The sequence below is a fragment of the Natrix helvetica genome, assembly GCF_964273705.1.
Source record: "Natrix helvetica genome assembly, chromosome: 9".
Classification (NCBI taxonomy): domain Eukaryota; kingdom Metazoa; phylum Chordata; class Lepidosauria; order Squamata; family Natricidae; genus Natrix; species Natrix helvetica.
In genome coordinates, this window is record NC_138560.1 from 14446148 (window position 1) to 14467857 (window position 21710).

At 44.7% G+C, this 21710-nt stretch overlaps 1 protein-coding gene across 5 annotated transcripts in view; it reads right to left on the reverse strand.

Annotated features, from left to right (window-relative positions):
• SYTL1 (synaptotagmin like 1) overlaps positions 1 to 21710 on the reverse strand; it is a 65897-nt gene that overhangs the window by 35867 nt on the left and 8320 nt on the right. The window lies entirely within an intron of this gene.

The following is a 21710-nucleotide window of genomic DNA, read 5'->3' on the forward strand; positions in this document are numbered from 1 at the left end:
CCAAAGACGTCTCTGTGGTCATGTGGCCGGCAATGCCAAAGGGACATGGAACACTGTTACCTTGGGACAAGTAAAAGGAGCTCACTCCATTATGCGGCGCTAGGGATTCGAACCGCCCAATTGCCGACCTTTCTGACCGACACGCTCAGCATCTTAGTCACTGAGCCACCGAGCCCCAGTGTGCTTCTCCCCAAATTGCTATAGGAATGTGGGAGCTGAATTTGTATAGATAGATAGATAGATAGATAGATAGATAGATAGATAGATAGATAGATAGATAGATAGATAGATAGATAGATAGATAGATAGATAGATAGATAGAAAGATAGATAGATAGATAGATAGATAGATAGATAGATAGATAGATAGATAGATAGATATAATAGATATAGATATACATATACATATATATATAGATGAATGCACCAAGGTGGTGATACTTAGGAAGCATTTGTGATAAAACACGAAGGGAGAGGGTTAAAATAAATTGGTGCTGAATAAATGTGGATTGAATCCAAACATGAATGACTAGTTTGAAAGGATTACATTATTATTTATTCTCGGTTATAATATCAATATATTATAGCTGTCCATCTGCGAGACGGATCTTGGAGTCCTAGTGGACAATCACTTAAGTATGAGCCAGCAGTCTGCTTCATCTGTCAAAAAAAAAGGCCAAAGCAGTCCTAGGCTGCATTAACAGAGGGACAACATCAAGGTCACGTGAAGTGTTATTACCACTTTATAATGCCTTGGTAAGGCCACACTTGGAATGCTGCATCCAGTTTCAGTCGCCGTGATTTTTTTTTTAAAAAAAAAAGATGTTTGAGATTCTAAAAAGAGTGTAGAGAAGAACAACAAGTACGATTAGCTGATAAATATAAGTAGATGAAATATGTTTGGAGGAATTGAGTAAGTCTAGTTTAATTGAAAACAAGGACTAGAGGTGACACGTTAGCAGTGTTCCAATCTCCAAGGACACATTTTCTGATGGTTAGAACAATTAATCAGTGGAATGACTTGCTTCGAGAGGTTGTACATTTTCCAACACTGGAGGTTTTTAAGAAGAAACTGGACAACCATTTGTCTGGAATGGTATAAGGGCAGTGATGGCAAAACTTTTCGGCAACATGTGCCCAGACCAGAAAGTGTGTGCATGCGCTTCAGCTGGAAACCTGAAGCCCAGCTGGCTAGCACACATCCTTTTTTGTTACCTGTTTTGGGGGGCATTTTCAGGCCACTTTTGGCTGCATTTGGGGCCATTTTCAGGCCATATTCTGGCTATTTTCCAGCCATTTCCCCAGAAAATGGCCTGAAAATGGGCCAAAAACAGCCCAAAATGCCCAGAAGACAGTCCATTTGGGGTGGCATCTTTGGCCACTTTTTTTTGGACGTTTTCTGGCACTCCAGCACCCAGGAAGATCAGCTGGCAACAGCATGCATGCCCACAGAGAGGGCTCTGTGTGCACCTCTGGCACAAGTGCCATAAGTTTGCCATCACAGGTATAGGGTCTCCTGCTTGAGCAGGGGGTTGGATTAGAAGTCCTCCAAAGTCCCTTCCAGGTCTGTTATTCTGTTATTTCCCAACTGCAACTCTGAGTGTTAAACATAGAATTAAAAAACCAACAGAAGCAATGCAAGAAAATAATTATAACAGCACAGTAACATCATAGTGGCACCCAAGAACAATCTAACTTAATCCAGACAACAATAATCATAATAAGAAACATTTTACTGATGGACTCATCCAAGCTCCTGACTTCACACTTGAAGGAACAACCAGTTCTTCAAGGATTTATGGAAATGCCAGTGGGGTCATTGCCAAGCAAATACAGTGGTACCTTGGTACTCAATATTAATTGGTTCTGGGAGACACAATGATTACCAAAAACAATGAGTACCAAACAATGTTTTCCCAAAAGGAATAATGTAGTAAGTCATAAGGCAGCTGACATTGACAGGTTCTGGCTTGTGCATTGAGTACCAAGGAAGAAATGAGTACCAGGACAAAAATTTCACATCAAAACGCCTTGAGTACCAAATTTGATGAGTTGCAAAGCAGTTGAGTATGAAGCTACTACCACTGTATCAAGGGATATGATGTTCCATAAAGCAGAATCTGCAAAAGAGAAGCCATGCTTTCTGGGCCCCAGAAGATGGCGCTGTTTACTAGTTAGGATGGAGTGAGCAAAAACTATGGCAGCTTTGGGATCTGTGATCTTCAACCCCCATTCATGCTGGCTCAGGAATTTTGGGATCTGAAGTCTACAGGTCGTATAAAATTGCCGTAATTGCCCATCCCTGAGCTATGACTTGGAACACGTCCACCTTGCAAAATTTGGGACAAGAAAAAATATTTGGAGAAAGCGGTGTGGTCTTATAGCAGGAATCCACGAGGACCCAATTGTAAAAGGAATCTGTGAAAGAACAGATGTGGTATTCAGCCAGTTCTGTCTGGTTCTGGCAAACTGGTAGTGGAAATTTTGAGTAGTTTGGAGAACCGGCAAATACCACCTCTGGCTGGCCACACCCCCATCTATTGGCTGCCTCACGAGTTCCAGCTGATCGGCATCCCAGCTGATCGGCTGCCTCGTCTTCTGTTCCCTGACACAGAAGAACGGAGCTGGAAAGGTGGTTAGTGGGATGGGGCAAGAATGGGGATTTTGCAGTATCCTTGCCCTGGAGTGGGGTGGAAATGGAGATTTTACAGTATCCTTCCCCCAGGAGTGGGGAGGGAATGCGGATTTTGCAGTATCCTTGCCCTGGAGTGGGGTGGAAATTGAGATTTTACAGTATCCTTCCCTCAGGAGTGGGGAGGGAATGCGAATTTTGCAGTATCCTTGCCCTGGAGTAGGGTGGAAATGGAGATTTTACAGTATCCTTCCCCCAGGAGTGGGGAGGGAATGGGGATTTTACAATCCTTGCCCTGGAGTGGGGTGGAAATGGAGATTTTACAGTATCCTTCCCCCAGGAGTGGGGAGGGAATGGGGATTTTGCAGTATCCTTCTGCTGCCACGCCCACCAAGCCAAGCCACACCCACCAAGCCAAGCCCACAGAACTAGTAGTAAAAAATGTTGAATCCCACCATGGAAGAGTAAGGAGAAGATCAAGAAAGCCATGGATGGATGGATGGAGCTGGAGTTGCCGATCCTTCCAGCAGCTGTAAGGCAAGGCTGTCTCTGCCTTCATATCTATTCTTCTTTTATAACAAACATTCTTCATACTGTGACTGACAGAGTGTGCCCAACAGAGAGAAGGTTTGAGTCAAGCTTTTGTTTGTTTTGGAATCCATAAGGTTGCATTTCTATAACAAGATTCTTATTGTGGTTCAGTTAATCTCAACACTTCCTTGGCCGTGTCTTCCTCTTCTTTCTCAAGCTTCCTGTTTTGCTCCTTGCCTGTGTAGCTCCCGCCATCTGCATTCACTCTTAAAAGGCAGGAACAATTGTGTACTAATGCCCCAGTTCCACCATAACATTTTTTTTAATGTCATTAAATCAATGGCTGTTTGGCTGCACAATTGTATTTTATTCATTTTTAATTCTCCGTTCGTGTTTGTAAAGACTTTTCTGTCGTTATGGAAAATTGCGCTGAAGTCTGTGGCAAATCCCCTTTCAAAAGAGTGATTGCTTGAGAAGAGAAGAGAAACAAAGGTTGAATAACTTGGCAGTCCTTTAAAAGGTTCTTTCATGCACGCTTCAAAAGAATGAATGAAAGTTTTGAAAACTGTTTGTTTTGATGACCAACTGACTTCCTACTCGACTTGCTAAAAATGCTTTGGCGTGGAATTACAAAACTCAAGAGACCGGCAATGTCTGCGAAGAAGTAAAGAGTACCTCTTAGAATCAAAAGATTAACAGAATGTTCTGACCTAGGCTTCCTGAGACAGTTAAATCACACGCTTAGTCCCCCAAACCCTCTTTTTATTTCAACGGCTGTGACTTACGTTGATTCACAGCTCTTAAGGAGTCACAAATAGTTTGTAAAGAGTCCAACAGAAGTCTGCCACAGTCTTTCGGGGTAAGGCTGATAAGCACCCATCTTTATCTCCCTTGAAACGCTGCCAAAGATCTAATTGCCAAGTAGCTTTGCAAGGCCAAACGGAGCACAGAGTCAAAACGGAGCTTCAGAGTTTAAACCGACCAGAACGAACAAAGTTGCTTCCTGCAAAGGCTCACATGCCTTTGCTCCTCCTTTATGTCTTATGGGAGGGGCCAATCATCTCCAAGCCTTACTCCAGAGTTGCCCCTTTTGTCTTAACTGTACTTGCCATCTGGCAGCTCTGAGCATGCATGCACTGGGAACAGGCTTCCCCTATTCCTCTGCCTCGCTGATGGCTCTGTTCCTCTGACTCTGGGGGATCCGGAGGCAGCACACTACACCCAGATGGCCCTGGCCCCCTCTCTGCCTCTGACGCAGAGCCCTCGTCTGAGCCTTCCCCAGACTCCAGGACTGGCCCATGTTCCTCCCCAACCTCCTCACTGTCCGAATCTGCTGCCAGCTCCACAACACAGAAATGCAAAAAATACAAATTTAAAGCCTCTTTTTTTAAAAAAAATGCAGAATGTAACTTTTGCATTCTTGCTATGTGGACTTCTCTCCTTGTCAACTGTTTTCCAGCGCAACCTATAAATTTCTTAGTGGACTTCCTGTAGATGATGAAAGAGACATGAGCAACCAGTCCTTGTGTCACAATAATGCAGAGGAGGCCCTTTTTTCACAAACAGGAGTCACAGTTCCCAGGCCACCCAGGCCAAGAGAACCACTTCTGAAAGCTAGCCAGGTTGGTCTAGTGGTGAAGGCGCCAGGCTAGAAAGTAAGAGATCACGAGTTCAAGTCTCGCCTTAGCCATGAAAACCAGCTGGGTGGATTTGAACCAGTCACTCTCTCTCAGCCCAATTCACCTCACAGGGTTGTTGTTGTTGTTGTGGGGAAAATAGGAGGGGGAAGACATGTTGGATATGTTCACCACCTTGTCTGTAGAGATTCTCAGTCGTCCAGGTCGTGGTTGTCCCAAAGGTGCTTTTTCAGGAGGCAACTGGACTTTCTGGTTTTTTGTTCTTTTGAAGACGTTTGGCTTCTCATCCTAGAAGCTTCTTCAGCTCTAACAGGACTGTGGGGAATGGAAGGATTTATATTCCTTGCAGACAGCTGGACATTTCTCTACAGACTTTTAGCTCTACAGTTTGGGATGAACACCCTTGGAATGGTGTGAGAATAGAAATGGATTTCCAGAGGAAAAATTGCAGAACACAGAAACCATTAGCGCTACTCGGGTGACCCTGAGGACACAGATAAACCTCCAAGGGCTTCAAGGACCCTCTAAAAGGATGCAAATGTCCAGCTGTCTGCAAGGAAGATAAATCCTTCCGTTCCCCCCCATCCTGTCTGACCTGAAGAAGCTTCTTGGATGAGAAGCCAAACGTCTTCAAAAGAACAAAAAATAAGAAAGTCCAGTTACCTTCTGAAAAAGCACCTTTGGGTTCACCACCTTGGTTATATCTAGATAGACTATGGATTGAGGATGGCTTCCTATTTTTATACCCTAACCATTCCCAAGTATAGAAGAGCTTTTTCCCTAGCTCGCTTCAATGTCTTGCCCTCAGCACTTCTGGATGGTCGTTTCAAGAGGCTCCCGATTAATAAGCGGCTGTGCCCTTGTGACAGAGCCGAGGTTGAGACAGCGGAGCATGTCCTTCTATTTTGCCCTATGTATAGCGCGGACAGATCTAGGTTACTGTCTCTTCCTGAAATCGTCCCTTCTGGTCCTGATGGCTGAGATTTGTTTGTGCATTGCCTTGGGGATGTCTCCTCGTACATCACCTCTCAGGTTTCCAGGTTTTTCTTGAGAGCTGTGACCATTAGAGGAGAGAGCTGTAACCTCCCTTAGTTGGGCTTTTGGTGACTGGCTGCTGTGTCTCTTTTGTAGTGGTCGTGTTTTGGTCTGTGACTGTAAATAAAGTATTATTATTAAAAATATCTAGATAGAGATAGATAGATGGATGGATGGATGGATGGATGAATAGATAGATAGATAGATAGATAGATAGATAGATAGATAGATAGATAGATAGATAGATAGATAGAGATAGATAGATAGATAGATAGATAGAAAGAAGAAAGAAAGAAAGAAAGAAAGAAAGAAAGAAAGAAAGAAAGAAAGAAAGAAAGAAAGAATAAAATATCCTGCCAATGCTCCAGTTCATTTCAGTCATGCAGTGGATACCCAAAAGCCTTCCTTAGAATTGTGCTCTTCCTCACACTTTCCCCTAAAATAATAGTTTATTTGTTTATTTCAATTTATTACCATGCAGTTATGCTCATGCACAGATATAATAAGATGGTGCTGCATGCTTAAGATTTTTTATCATTACTTTTTACATGTAGAGCATGGGTGTAAAACTCAAGGCCTGGGGGACAGATCTGGCCCATGGGGTACTTAGATCTGGCCCATGCAGCTGCCCTGGAAACAGCAAAGGACTGGTCCACGGTGCTTCTGCCAGCAAAAACTGGCTCCCGAGCTCCGTTTTCAGCTGTCATGACCTCCTGCAAACCTCTGCCAGCGAAAACGGAGCTCAGGAGCCTGTTTTCATTGGCAGAGCACTTGGGCCACTACAGGTGCCCCCCGACAGTAGTGACATCAAACTGGCCATGCCCACACTGGCCACGCCCCCAGGTCAAACACAATCCTGACGCAGCCCTCAATGAAATTGAGTTTGACACCCCTGAACTAGAGGAACCTGGAACAAGGGCTATGACTGGCCTCTCTGTATGTATTAATCTGGAGTCTACCTTCTAGCTTGAGAGGGTCCGGGTCATACCCCCCCTCCCCAAAAAGGAGGGACTAGGATAAAAACTTGTTGTCCGAATTAAAATGGGTCTAATATTATACTCAATTATTATCAAAGTTTTGGTCAATGATTTGCCTGCTCATTTTGTTAGAGAAGGCGATAGTCCTCAATTTACAACCATTGATATTGCAACTGCTGGAAGTTGCAGCAGTATTGAAAAAAGTGACTTACAACTATTCCTTGCACTTATGACTGTCCTAGCAGTCATAAATACATGTCAGTTGCCAAGCATCTGAAATTCGATCATGTGACCATGGCAATGTTGCAACAGCCATATGAGCCGAGATGGCGCAGTGGTTAGAGTGCGGTACTGCAGGCTACTTCTGCTGACTGCCGGCTCCCTGCAATTTGGCAGTTCGAATCTCACCAGCTCAATGTTGACTCAGCCTTCCATCCTTCCCAGGTGGGTAAAATGAGGACCCAGATTGTTGGGACAAGAGCAGGGGTGAAATTCAGCAGGTTCTGACAGGTTCTAGAGAACAGGTAGCGGAAATTTTGAGTAGTTTGGAGAACAGGCAAACAGGATATTTTGCAATATCCTTCCCCTGGAGTGGGGTGGGAATGGAGATTTTGCAATATCCTTCCCCCAGGAATGGGAAGGGAATAGGAATTTCGCAGTATCCTTCCCCTGCCCCCACCATCACCACCAAGCCACACCCACATAACCGGTAGTAAAAAAAATTGAAATTTACCACTGGATAAGAGACTGATTAGACCAGATGAAGTGCCTTGTATTCCCCTAGGGCAGCGATGGCGAACCTTTTTTGGCTCATGTGCCATAAGTGGGAGGAGCGCAGGGGGGTCGTGTATGGGCGTGCTGCACCCATAATGCAATGTGCGACTTCCAGTGCGTATGCGCGCACTACAGGCGCTCCCCCCCCCCAATTTTAACATGCTTTTTTCACCTTCCCCAGGCTCCAGAGACTTTATAGGAGCCTGTGGAGGGCAAAAACAGCCTCCCTGCCCCCCCAGGACGCCCTCCGGAGGCATCAGGGAAGCCTCCAGACAGTCCCTGAAGCCTTCGGAGCACTCAAAACGATCCTCCGAGCAAACCGGAAGTGACTTACTCAGATAAAACTCAGTTTATTTACCAGCCATACTTGGTACCCTCCAGATCAAGACACCCTCCCTCCAATTCCTAGCCAATGGCCATACTAATTCCAGCTTCTACGTGTTGCAGTCCTCTTATATATCAAATCTCTAACAGAACAAACTAGCAAATTTATCAGCACACCATTAAGCCATGGTGGCGCAGTGGTTAGAGTGCAGTACTGCAGGCTACTTCTGCTGGCTACTGGCTGCCAGCAATTTGGCAGTTCAAATCTCACCAGGCTCAAGGTTGACTCAGCCTTCCATCCTTCCGAGTGGGTAAAATGAGGACCCAGATTGTTGGGGCAATATGCTAACTCTGTAAATCACTTAGAGAGGGCTGTAAAAGCACTATGAAGCTTATATATAAGTGTAAGTGCCATTGATAAGTGTTAAGTGTGAAAAATGGCTGTAAGTCATTTTTTAGTGCCGCTTTGACTTTAAATGGTCACTAAACAAATGATTGTTTAGGGCAAAGGGGTGCAATGGAGGCACTTCAATGGTTTATATACCTTATTTGTATTTTTTTTAAAAAAAAAGGGAAATTGGGCCTGTTCAAGACTCCAGAATGAAAATAGGAGGAATCCCAAACAGTTTTACACTAATACACATTAGTGATTAAATGTTGTCTGGCCATCAAGGTTTCATCCAACACCACAGCATATCACAAGCAGCCATTAAACTCTTCTAAAAGGCAGTGTTTAAAAACAAAGAAACAGGGAAACTTCACCATTCCACAAACTTGAAAATAAGGCTCAAAGAAGCAGTTTAAATGCCCATAGACCTGCAAATGCTGCAAAAAACTAAGCTAGATATATGGCTACCAGCAACTGAAAAGCTACGTCTCTCTCTACTGGAGGTGAGGAAAGCTTTGGCAAAGAACGGTGTCAACCTTCCACACTCAAACCCAGAAAAAAAGAAAGAAAAGGAAAAAAATTGGGGAGGGCTATGCAAAGAAAACCGGTTTGTCAACTCTCAGGATAGCAATGTGGTTTGTCCAAATGTATCTACAGGCACCTGTGTCAGATTCAAGGTCTTATTTGCAGGGAGGGGGAAAGAGAGATTCTAGAAGGCAGGTAAATCTCAACCAGGCTGTTGCTTCTGAACTCCTCAAAGTTGCATTCACACAACACATGGCATCACAAAGTAAGCAGCCACCATATAACCTGTGGGTTTATGAAGTGTAGTCCATTCAAATCAGGTTGAGCAAAAGCAGATACGGTTAAGTACGACTAAAATAAGCACAGCCAAATTGTGGATGAACATCTGGCCGAAAATATCTTGCTTCATTTACTGCTTAATTATTAAGATAAATCAGCCACTGATAGACACATAAATATTTGTTGGGCATTTTACCAGACAAGTATAACAAAGGGAACATATACCTGATTTTACATGTATTGACTGCAGAGAGAATAGTATTTGCACGACAATGGAAAAGGGAAGAGATCCCAACAGATGAAGATGTGATTAGAAAAATATTAGAATGTGCAGAAATGGATAAGCTAACACTTACAATTAAGGGAGGGGGGGGGAAAGAAACTGAATATTTTTTGACTTGGGACCTATTCTATCAATGGATAGCTGATAAAAACAGGAGCTAGAAACAGGGAAATGTGAAAGGATCAGTGATATAAGGAAGATAGGTTATCTAAATAAATAGTATGATTATTACTGTTATTAATGTTAATATAATTGATATTGATACAGTGAATATTGTTGTAAACACTTATTTCCTATAATGATCTGCACCCAAACAACGCACTGTTCAATTAAAATTGGAATTTTTGCATGTAAAAAAAAACTTATTACAAAAAATAGACACATAGATATTAACAACATCTATAGACTATGCAAGAGAGGCTATCACCCAATCCAAAAAGGAACAAAAAGACTCCAGCACCTCTCCACCAGCAATCAGCACCCAGATCAGCATAGATTAATTCTAAGGTTAACCTCAGACCAACAATCATATAAAATCATATAAAACAATCATATAAAAAATACCCCAATCAGGAAAGAAACTGCCAAAGAAGCCAAGCAAGCAAGCAAGAACGAAGGGAGCCCTCATTGCTTTCTTACAGACCTCAGCTGCACAAGACGTGCCTTAGGAAGACTGATGATAATGTTGATCTATATTAGAGTCATCGAGATACAGCTTTGAACATTGAATTCAAAGTTTAAAGGTTTCCCATCTCCAGTTGTGACCGACCTCAAGAGAGCCGTGTTCATCTCCGATTTTCAGCTGAGGGACCCTGCATTGTCTGAGAGACACTTCTGTCATCATGTGGCTAGCATGAAAGTACTCAATGTTGTTACAATCCCACTGAAGCGATACCTATTTATCTACTTGCATTTGCTTGCTTTCAAACCGCTAGGTAAGCAGGAGCTGGGAGACGAGTAATGGGAGCTCACCCCTTCATGCAGCGCTTGGGTCTCGAACCCATGCTGTTGGCTTTCCAGCTGATAGTCCCGAAGGTGCTTTTTTCAAGAGGCAACGGGAGTTTCTGGTCCAGCTTTTGAAAAAAGCACCTTTGGGATAACCATGACCTGGATGACTGAGAATCTCCATAGGCATTTTCCAGCTGATAAGACTAGCGCCTCAACCATTAAGCCATCATGCCACCCATGAACGTTGTTGTTGAGTTGAAGTCCACAGGTCTTAAAGTTGCCAAGGCTGGACTGGACACTACTGGTCTAGACTGTAGAATTGAGCAAAATTTCCCCAAAAGGTAACAGCAAACCACTTCTGTATTGTTGCCAAAAAAGGCCACATGGCCACATCCATAAATTCCCAAAGAATCCAAGGCAACTTAATGGAGCTTTGATTTTCGTCTCAGATCACAAGATGTTAATGATTTAGAGAAGCCACTTGGGATCAACAACGATCATCAAAGGCCTTAATGCAAGAACAAAATTTATATATATATATATATATATATATATATATATATATATATATATATATATATATATATATATATATATATATATATATATATATATATATATATATATATATATATATATATATATATATATATATATATATATATATATATATATATATATATATATATATATATATAATATTTGTACTGATAAATAAATAAAGGGAGACTAGTATAGATCTATTTCGAGCTAATTAGCTCTCATCAGCTAGCCATACCCTTACTGGGATTTGAACCCAGGCTGGTTATATCTTAGGCAGGAGTGTTAGCCACTAAGCCACGGGCTCACTTCCTTATCAGTTGAGCCAGGGAAATAGGTATGTATTAGTGTTGTAACACTAATACATATATACATATATATATATATATCAATTTATTTCTCATACTTCAATTAAAACATAAGCATTATCTAAATGTAGTGAAATCCGTAGGGTGCAATTATATGTAACGTGAGCAGTATGAATGGGTTAATGCAGTTCTCAGCTTCAAGAAGCAAATGCGCTCAGCAAAGAGGATTTTGACTGATATGAAAGCCAAGGTAAAACACATTTCTTAATAGCAATAGCACTTAGAGTTATATACCGCTTCACAGTGTTTTAGAGCCCTCTCCAAAACAGTTTACAGAGTCAGCCTCTTGCCCCCAACAATCTGGGTCCTCATTTTATCGACCTCGGTAGGATGGAAGGCTAAGTCAACTGAGCCTGGTGAGATTTGAACTGCCAAATTGCTGGCAGCCAGTAGCCAGCAGAAGTAGTCTGCAGTACTGCACTCTAACCACTGCGCCACCATAGCTTAATGATGTGGTGATAAATTTGCTAGTTTGTCCCATTAGAGATTTAATATATGAGAGGACTGAAACAAGTAGAAGCTGGAATTAGTACAGCCATTGATTAGGAATTGGAGGAGGTGTGTGTCTTGGGCCATTACATCTGGAGGGTACCAAATATGGGTGGTAAATAAACTGAATTTTATCTGGAAAAGTCTTCCTCAACCTGGGATTTTACCCAATCCCTAGTGCAGCTATGGCAAACCTTTTTTGGCTCACGTGCCATAAGCGGGGGGAGCGCAGGCGGGGTCATGTGTGGGCGTGCTGCACCCATAATGCAATGCATGAACCCCCCAACGTGCATGCACGCATGACAGGAGATCCCCCCCCCCCATTTTTTGCATGCTTTTTTCTCCCTCCCCAGGCTTCAGAGGCTTTATAGGATCCTGGAGAGGGCGAAAACAGCATCCCCCCCGGAGGCCCTCCAGAGGCTTCAGGACCTTCCGTGAAGCCTCCAGAGCGCAAAAAAACAGCTCTACGGGCAAACTGTAGGCTTCCCTGAAGCCTCCGGAGGACAAAAAACAACCCTACGAGCAAACCGGAAGTCACTTCCAGTTTGCTCATAGGGTCATTTTTTGTCCTCCGGAGCCTTCAGGGAAGCCTCCTGAAGGTCCCTGAAGGCTCTGGAGGACTAAAAATGGCCCTATAAGCAAACTGGAAGTCCGTTCCTGAACATGTGGTTTGTCCGTAAGGGCGTTTTTTTGCGCTCCGGAGGCTTCAGGGAAGCTCCTGAAGCCTCTGGAGGGCCTTCGGGGGGGGGGAGGCTGTTTCCGCCCTCCCCAGGCTCCCATAAAGCCTCTGGAGCCTGGGGAGAGTGAAAAATGGCTTTAAAAAAGGCTGAACTCAGCTGGCCAGCGTGCACGTGCACGCTGGCCAACTGACAGGGCAACGCCTCGCGTGCCCTGACAAATGGCTCCGCGTGCCACCACGCGTGCCATAGGTTCACCATCCCGGGCCTAGGGGAATACAAGGCACTTCATCTCGTCTAGAGAAGAATGTTCCAGAATGTGAAAGATGCCGTGTTTAAAAATGCAATTCTGAGGAAAAAGTTACACAGTTTCGCCCACTTGCCAGCGAGTTCATACACATCTTACAGTCAGCAACTCGGTTGCGTAGCCTTTTGCAACTCTGATTGGGAAAGATGCAAATACTTGGGCAATCGGTGGAGGAAGACTACCGCCAAAGAAACGGCTAGAAAGATTTGATCTGCTCTGTGAAGCAACAGAACGGCGTGAGGGCATGAAGCCAGCTGCTTCACAGCCCTGATGTCAGGCCTGGAAGCCATCTTTTGCATTGGGCCTTCCGCCCTGCCAGATTTAATGCTGTGGAAATTATATGGAGAGGGGATTATATGGAGCATGGGAGATACATATTCATAATAACATTCTTTTCTCAGAGAGTCAAGGACGTTTTGCCCTGCACCTGGAGTGGTGTGACTGAGAGGCATCTCCAGTTGGGATGGTGCCTGATTGGACCATGTGATGGACATGTGGGTGCTGGGCAGGGATTTGAACTTTCACTTAGGTGGGGAACACCTGGAAACTTTCAGATTCGGGTTTTCCCAGATGTGCCAATATGACATCTCTAATAAAATGGAACTTTGAGGAAACTCAAGTGTGAGGATTCCAAATAGCATCCAAAAGTAGATCAGAGTCCAAGACAAAAGATTCCTCAAAGTTCCAATTTATGAAGAGAGCCATGTTGGCACATCTGGGAAACCACGAATCCAAAAGCTTCCAGGTTTTCTCCACCTAATTGAAAGTTCAAGATCTTGCCCCCATACCCACAAGTCCATCACATGGTCTAATCTCCCACTGCCATGCTGGCAGTTCCGCCCATCCAATTCCAGTCAGGTGCAGAGGTGCAAAGACAAAGGATGACCTTGGCTTTCTAGAAAGAATTTTGTTATGGCTACATATTATCTAACTCCTTACAATCCCCTCTCCCATTTTCCCACCATAGAAAATGCATAGTAGGATCATAGAAAGTGTGGCAGGCCAAAGATCCAAAAGAAAAGATGGCTGCAGGCCTGACATCAAGCCCCAGAGTCTTCTTTCGTTGTGGGGTGTTACTTGGAACCCTGACACACCTGACCTGCTTTAAAAGCCATTTCACAGGGCAGTGGGATTCTTCTCACTCACTCGCAAGCACAACTGCTGAAATTTTCAGATATGGTCCAAGCTGCTGGGGAATTCTGAGATGGGGTCCCAGCAGCTCCTGCTCACCCTACACTCCTGTAGGTGGTCCAGATGAAGTCCATAACTATACCTTTTTGATGTGCATCCTGGGAGTGGGGTTTTAATAGCATGGCGGTTAGAATGCAGTACTGCAGGCTAGTTCAGCAGTTCGATACTCACTGGCTCAAGGCTGACTCATCCTTCCATCCTTCCAAGGTGGGTAAAATGAGGACCCAGATTGTTGGGAGCAAGATGCTGACTCTGTAAACTGCTTAGAGAGGGCTGTAAAGTACTGTAAAGCTGTATATAAGTCTAAGGGCTATTGCTATTTCTCCCTTCCTTTCCTTGGCCCCGGTGGTGCAGTGGTTAGAATACAATATTGCAGGCTGACTCTGCTCACTGCCAGCAGTTCGAGTCTCACCAGGATCAAGGTTGACTCAGCCTTCCATCCTTCCGAGGTGGGTAAAATGAGGACCCAGATTGTTGAGGGCAAGAGGCTGACTCTGTAAACCACTTAGAGAGGGCTGTAAAGCACTGAAGGGGTATATAAGTCTAAGTGCTATTGCCGTTCACTTAAGACTTGCAGGGATTCACTTAAGAGCTGTGGTGGCACAGTGGTAAGAATGCAGTATTGCAGGCTTACCCTGCCTATAGCCTAAAGTTCAATCCTCAACAACTCAAGGTTGACTCAGCCTTCGATCCTTCCGAAGTGGGTAAAATGAGGACCCAGATTGTTGAGGGCAGGAGGCTGACATGGTAAACCGCTTAGAGGGGGCTGTGAAGCACTGTGAAGTGGTATATAAGTCAAAGTGCTATTGCTTTGGGGGCAGTCAGCCTTTTGACCATTTTGGATTGTCAGCAACATGGATCCTTTAACTTCCTGAGTACAGACAGTCCTTGACTTACAATCATAACTGGGCCCAGCAATTCTGTTGCTAACTGACCATGAGGTGGGGTGATGTTTGTATGTGTGAAAAGACCATTTCGGAGACCATTGTAACTTTGATTGTTAAATGAATTTTGAGGTCAACCTGTACCTCTTTTTGTAAGGGAACCAATAACCTGCATACGTAAAGCTGTCAGTACAAGTACTCTTTGACTTAGGTCCGCAATCGAGCCTGAAATTTCTGTCGCTAATGAGACAGCAGTTGAGTTTTGCCCCATTCTAAAACCTTTCTTGCCATCGTTGTTAATGAATTACTGCAGGTCAGGAGTGGGTTCTGGCAGGCACTACTACTGGTTTGCTCGTTGCGTGCGTGCTTGATACGCACTGCGCGCGCTTGCACAATGCGATTAAAATTGTTCTGAGCATGAGCAGAATCAAAAAACAAGATGGTGGCATCTATGGCGCTTCCAGGAGAACCAGTTTGAGGGTGTGGCAGGCCTCAGTCATTGCCAGTTCCAGCAACCCAGGCCACCAAACCACTACCGGTTTGACCAAACCGGTCCGAACCGGTAGGAACCCCCCACTGCTACAGTTGTTAAGATAGTAACACAGTTACCGTATTTTTCGGAGTTTAAGACACACCTTTTTCCCTCAAAAAAGAGGCTGAAAATCTGGGTGCGCCTTATACACTGAATACAGCATTTTTTGCCTCCTGAAACCCCGCCCCCTTTACCAAAATGGCAGTGCATAGCCTTTAGGTGGCTTTCAGAGTGCTCCTGGGGGCTGGGGAGGGCAGAAACGAATGAAAAATGGGCTGTTTTTTGCTCAATTTCCCCCCCCCCCAGCCGCCAGCGGCACTCTACAAACCTCCTAAAGGCTATGCATGCTCTTTTTTGGGGAAAAAAAAACCAGGTCCATTTTTGCGAAAAAAAAGGACCGTTTTTCGGAGGTCTGCAGAATGCAAAGCTTTTTTTTTTTTTAATTTGCCTCTTCAAAATCTTGGTGCATCTTATACTCCGAAAAATACGGTAAGTGGATCTGACTTTCCTTGCCAGGAGGTCACAAAAGGAGATCACATGACACCAGGAGCACTGCAACCATGATGAATAGGAGCCAGCTGCCAAGCATGTGAATTTTGATCACATGAGGATGAGGATGCTACAATGGTGGTTAAGTGTGAAATTCAGATGCTTGGCAACTGGCTCATATGTATGGCGATCGTCCTATGTCCCAGGTGTCATGGGATCACCTGTGGCGACTTTCTGAAGACAGATTCCCCATTGACTTTGTTGGTCAGAAAGTCGCCAAAGGTGGATCCCACGATATCTGGGGCATAGGAGGATCTGGCAAATGAGCCAGTGGCCAAACATCTGGATTTGAATCACATAACCATGGGGATGCAATGTGAAAAATGGTCATCGCTCACTTTTTTCAGGGCTGTTATAAGTTTGAATGGTCACTAAATTGAATGGCTGTAAGTCAAGAATGCACCTGTATGCAGCAGAGGTTAAGAGTGGGAGCCTGAATGCCAAACCACATACCTTCTGCCAAAAGGAAACAGGTAACACTTCAAAGATAACCTAATAAAAAAAAGATAGAGGTGCCCCACCACAAAGCCTCACAATCGCCCCGCAAAACGTCATACCAAACAAAAACCAACCAATAAGCACACCCCGAAAGAAAAACAGCTAGCTCCTAAAGATATGAAGCGGTTATCTGTCATCTACCTACATAAATTCCCCTCTCCCACAAAAATATTAAGCAACAGCCAACCTTCAAACCCACAAGCAAAACACGTACCTCATAATGAACAGAAAACAACCTTTTGCAAATCGACGACCGAAGGAGTTATTTTTCTGTGGTTGGGGTAATATAACTGCTATATCTTCAATGCCAAGCAAGAGGGGGGGAGGGGTCATTTCTGGTGCAGAAAAAATAATACTTTGCTTGATTGTCTGCCATAGCAATTCCACTTTGCCAACCACACTTTAATGTCTTTAAGTGTGGTTCCTAAGATTCTTGGGGGATTTCCCCAGAGCCCCTGCAAAATCAAAATTATTCTTCAGCCTGTGTTGAAAAAGCATAACCTATTAAACCTCTTGGTTCTGAGTTTCAGTATAGCTGTATCCATCATAATCTCTGCAGTTTGAACGTTGTAATATTTTAATTATTACTTTTTTACTTCCTTTGTAACTTGCAAGCCGACCGGAATCACCTTATAAGGGAGGTGGGCAGCATAGAAATGTAATGAACTAGTTTATAAAAAAAATAAAAGAATAAAAATAAAATAAAACCATCATTAGACGTGACAGTGGTAGTGGATGCATCAAATTTAATTTTTAGTATGGCAAATATTTGTCAACATAATGTTCTTTTGGGGGTCCTCCATAATTTTTAAAAGAGGAAAGGGGACCTGGGAGGGGGAAAAAAGACACACGAATGTAGATAAATGCAACCATTATGCTGCATCTCAGGTTTTTTCAGTCTTTTCTCATTTGATACAAGTCGACCACCTCCCCACTCTCCCTGCTGTTGGAAGAAATGTCCTTCTGGGTTCAGTTCCATATGAGGAGAAAGACACTGGAAACATGGAGGCTGTTTGGAAAGACGGCTTTAATGGCGGACAGGACCACATGGTTTGAGGTCCTGAGGGAAACATCAGGGGTGGGTTGCTGCCGACGTTGCTGCTGGTTCGCTTTGCGTGCGTGCACAGTTGCCTGTAAATTGTTCTGCGCATGTGCAGAACATGAAAAAAATGAGTGAAAAACAAGCCGGCAACCGCAGCAGTGACTAGGGAACCAGTCTCGGGGCGTGGCCAGCCTGCCGTCCCTACTGGTCCGATGACTCAGTCCCAATTTCCACTACCTGTTTGCCCGAACCGGTAGCAACCCACCTCTGGATCACACGACTGGAAGATCTTTAAAAAAAAGGGAAGAGATGTTGAGGAAGCCTGAGTTTTATACCCTCTCTTGGGCCCCGCCTTGGAACTTCCTGTTCCTGTCCAAGAAATGTACCGCATTGGCTGTCAGACTCCCAGGGGGCGGGGGTCTTAGCTAACTTTGTAGGCTGTCTGTGTCCCAGGCTTGGTTGAGACTTGCTGGGTGATCCCCAGGTGCCAGAATGTGATGAGTTCTGTTGCTAGATGGGTAGAGGACTAATCCTATCATGTCCTAAAGGCCATGTCTTAATCCCATCACCCTTGAGTTGAAGGGCAGGCAGGGAGCTGCAGGGAGCTGCTTTGTCTTTAAAACATGTCTCTCCTTTTCTCATCCAGGGAAATACAATATTCTGCCTTCTTAATGTTTCCTAAAACATTTCACTCTTCTAGGAGAGGGGTGGGAGCTAATGTCCTTCACTGCCAACTTTTTCCATTACCAAGGGCTATAAACTCGCATAGATATAATGCATTGATTTTGCTGAAGGGAACAGAGTGGAAACGTCTGATGTTGGGGATGTAGAGTATGTGTAAGTAAAATAAATTCATTCTTTCAGCGTTCCTACTATGCTGCTTCCTTCCTTTTCAACTTGCTGCTAATAATTTGGTAGATTGTGCCAGATTTCAGCTGATAGGGAAAGGGGTCCAGGAGAGCCCCTCAAAGAGAAGGGCTTGGAAGCTGCAAATGCCCCAGAAATTGGTAAGTTACGTCAATGCATTTACTTTCCAAATGTTTTACTATATGAGTTGTTTAGAGAAAAGGTTATTCAGAGAAGAGCAAGTAAGATGATCAAAGGTCTGGAGACTAAACCATACGAAGAAACGGCTGCAGGATTTAGGTTTGGCTAGTCTAGAGAAAATAAGAATTAGGGGTGACATGATAGCAGTCTTTCAGTATTTGAAGGGCTGCCACCAAGAAGAGGGGGGTCAAATTATTCTCCAAAGCACCCGAAGGCAAGACAAGAAACAATGGTTGGAAACTGATCAAAGAGAGAAGCAACCTGGAATTAAGGAGAAACTTCCTAACAGTGAGGACAATTAATCAGTAGAACAGCTTGCCTTCAGAAATCGTGGTACTGTATCACTGGAGGTTTTTAAGAAGAGACTAAGAAGAGCCACATATCTGAAATAGTATAGGTTCTCCTGCTTGAGCAGAGGGCTGGACTAGAAGACCTCCAAGGTCCCTTCCAGCTCTATTCTATTCTTCTTCTTTCTGCAAAGTCCTTCAATTTGCCAGATTTATTTTGGCCAAGCTTGGAACTTTCTCGGTGGAAGGAATCAGAGTTTGCCCCTTTAAATGAGCACAGAAATTGTTAAGTGGCTTATACGATAAAAAGGTATTCCTGCAAGGAAACCTCTGAATAAATGATTAACTTATGGAAGTGAGATTCCAACTGAACAAGAAAAAAAAATCTGACACATCAGAAGAGTTTGGCAGAAGAAGCAATGACAGAAGGAGACTGTGCACTTTTGTTACAGAAGACGTACATGCACAAGTTGGACCGCCATCTGCCCGGAAAGATTCAATTTGGACTCTTGCCCTCAGCACTGGGGTTGGTCTCAATGGGCTTCCAACTGTTTGATTCCAAGATAGGCCTCTTGCTTGGCAAACACCTATTACAAGGAGTGGCTCAGTGGCTAAGACGCTGAGCTTGTCGATCAGAAAGGTCGGCAGTTCGGCAGTTCGAATCCCTAGCGCTGCGTGACGGAGCGAGCTCCAGTGACTTGTCCCAGCTTCTGCCAACCTAGCAGTTCGAAAGCACGTAAAGAATGCAAGTAGGAAAATAGGAACCACCTTTGGTGGGAAGGTAACAGCGCACCGTGCACCTTCGGCGTTTAGTCATGTCGGCCACATGACCACAGAGAAGTCTTCGTACAGCGCTGGCTCTTCGGCTTTGAAACGGGGATGAGCACCGCCCCCTAGAGTCGGGAACGACTAGTACGTATGTGCGAGGGGAACCTTTACCTTTATTACAAGGAGGCCTACCAATTGTGGTCTGTGAAAAAAAATTTAAACGTGTTCCTCTTTCTTGCATGTTTTGAAAATGGAGAAACCTCAACCAAAGAACAAGGTGACGTATAGTATCAAACACCAGCATGGAATTACAGACAGTTTACTGTATGTATGCAGCAAGTAGTTCCCTTACAAGAGAGGCACAGATTGATCTTGACTTATGGTCATTCACTTAACAACCAAAGTTACAACAGTCTTAGAAAAAAAACACTTCACGAAACTTTATTCGCATTTATACCCCCACGGGCATGCGATCGGTTGATTTTATTATTGGACTGGGTTGCCATTTTATATTTTGTGAATGATTTGGTTGACATCGGCATATGTGGGACTGATTCGGGTAGATTTTAAGGGTGACACTGAAATATAATTTTATCATATTGTATTTATCCATGTATTAAATCATTGTATTTTATTCCAATTTCATTTTAAATTGTTTTTATCAGATTCTAGTAGTAATTTTTCTTTGGAACTCTGCACTTTGATACAATAATTAGCTGTGGGCTAATCAATAAAGTAACCTAACTATATTTTGGGTTTACATAATTATGTAATCTACTTGGACCTTTTTTCCTGCTGTAAACCACCAGTCAAATAATTTGAGATAGATGGCTTTCTAAAGAGAGGGAGGGAGGGAGGGAGAGACAGAGAGAGAGGCAGAGAGACCCAGAGAAAGGGGGGGGAGACACACACACACATACACACACAGTAAAAAAACAAACAAACAAACAAACAAATGTTGTTATAGTCAGCTATGTAATAATTCATGGCTTCCATGACAGCCATGGATCTGACTCAAGTAGTTCGGGACCCCACACACGAAAGAGGCCACATACTGGATCTTGTGTTTGTCTCCGACCAGTGGACGAGTGATCTGGGTATAGGGAATTTAGTCATCACGCCCCTGTCATGGTCAGATCACTCACTTCTCCAACTGGACTTCCCTGGCGCTACTCCCCGCCGCGGGGAGGCGGAAACAGATTGTCCCAGATGGTTCCGCCCCAGGTGTCTGATGGAACCAGATAGGTTCCAGGCGGAGCTTGGGCCACCTCCTGCAGACCTGTCCCGCTCCCGGGCAGAGGACCTGGTGGCCACATGGAATAGTGCGGCCGCCGGAGCCTTGGACCGGGTTGCGCCTTTGCGGCCTCTCTGATGGCAACGATCGACCCGGGCCCCCTGGTTTAATGGGGAGCTAAGGGCGATGAAACGCCATAGGAGACGCCTAGAGAGCAAGTGGAGATCCTCCCGCTCCGAATCCGATCGAACACAGGTAAGAGCCTACTTAAGGACCTACCTTGTGGCAATAAGGGTGGCCAAGCGTCAGTATTGTGCCACCCTTATAGCGTCCGCAGAGAACCGCCCTGCCGCCCTGTTTCGGGTGACCCGCTCCCTGCTGTCGCAGGGACAGCGGGATCCCCCGTTGCAGGGCAGGGCAGAGGAGTTTGGGGAATACCTGCAGGATAAAATTGATCGGATCCGGAGGGAGTGGACCCACCCCAGTGTTCCAGAGGGGGCGTCCGAGGCTAGTCTTGAGATTCCACGCTGGGAGGAGTTTGACCCTGCTGTCACCGAAGATTTGGACAGGTTGCGCGGGCGACTGCGAGCCACCACATGTTTATTGGACCCGTGTCCCTCCTGGTTGGTACTGGCTTCCTGGGAGGGTACATGAGGCTGGCTACTGGGGCTGGTGAATGCTTCGTTGGGTGAGGGCCTTTTACCAACCGCCTTGAAAGAGGCGGTGGTGAGACCCCTGCTCAAGAAGCCTTCCCTGGACCCAGAGGAGCTAGCAAATTATCGTCCTGTCTCCAACCTTCCTTTTCTAGCGAAGGTTGTTGAGAGTGTGGTGGCTCAACAGTTCCCGCGTCACCTGGAGGAAGATGACTATCTAGACCCGCGCCAGTCCGGCTTCCGGCCCGGTCACAGTACTGAGACGGCCTTGGTCGCGTTGGTGGATGATCTCTGGAGGGCAAAGGATGGGGG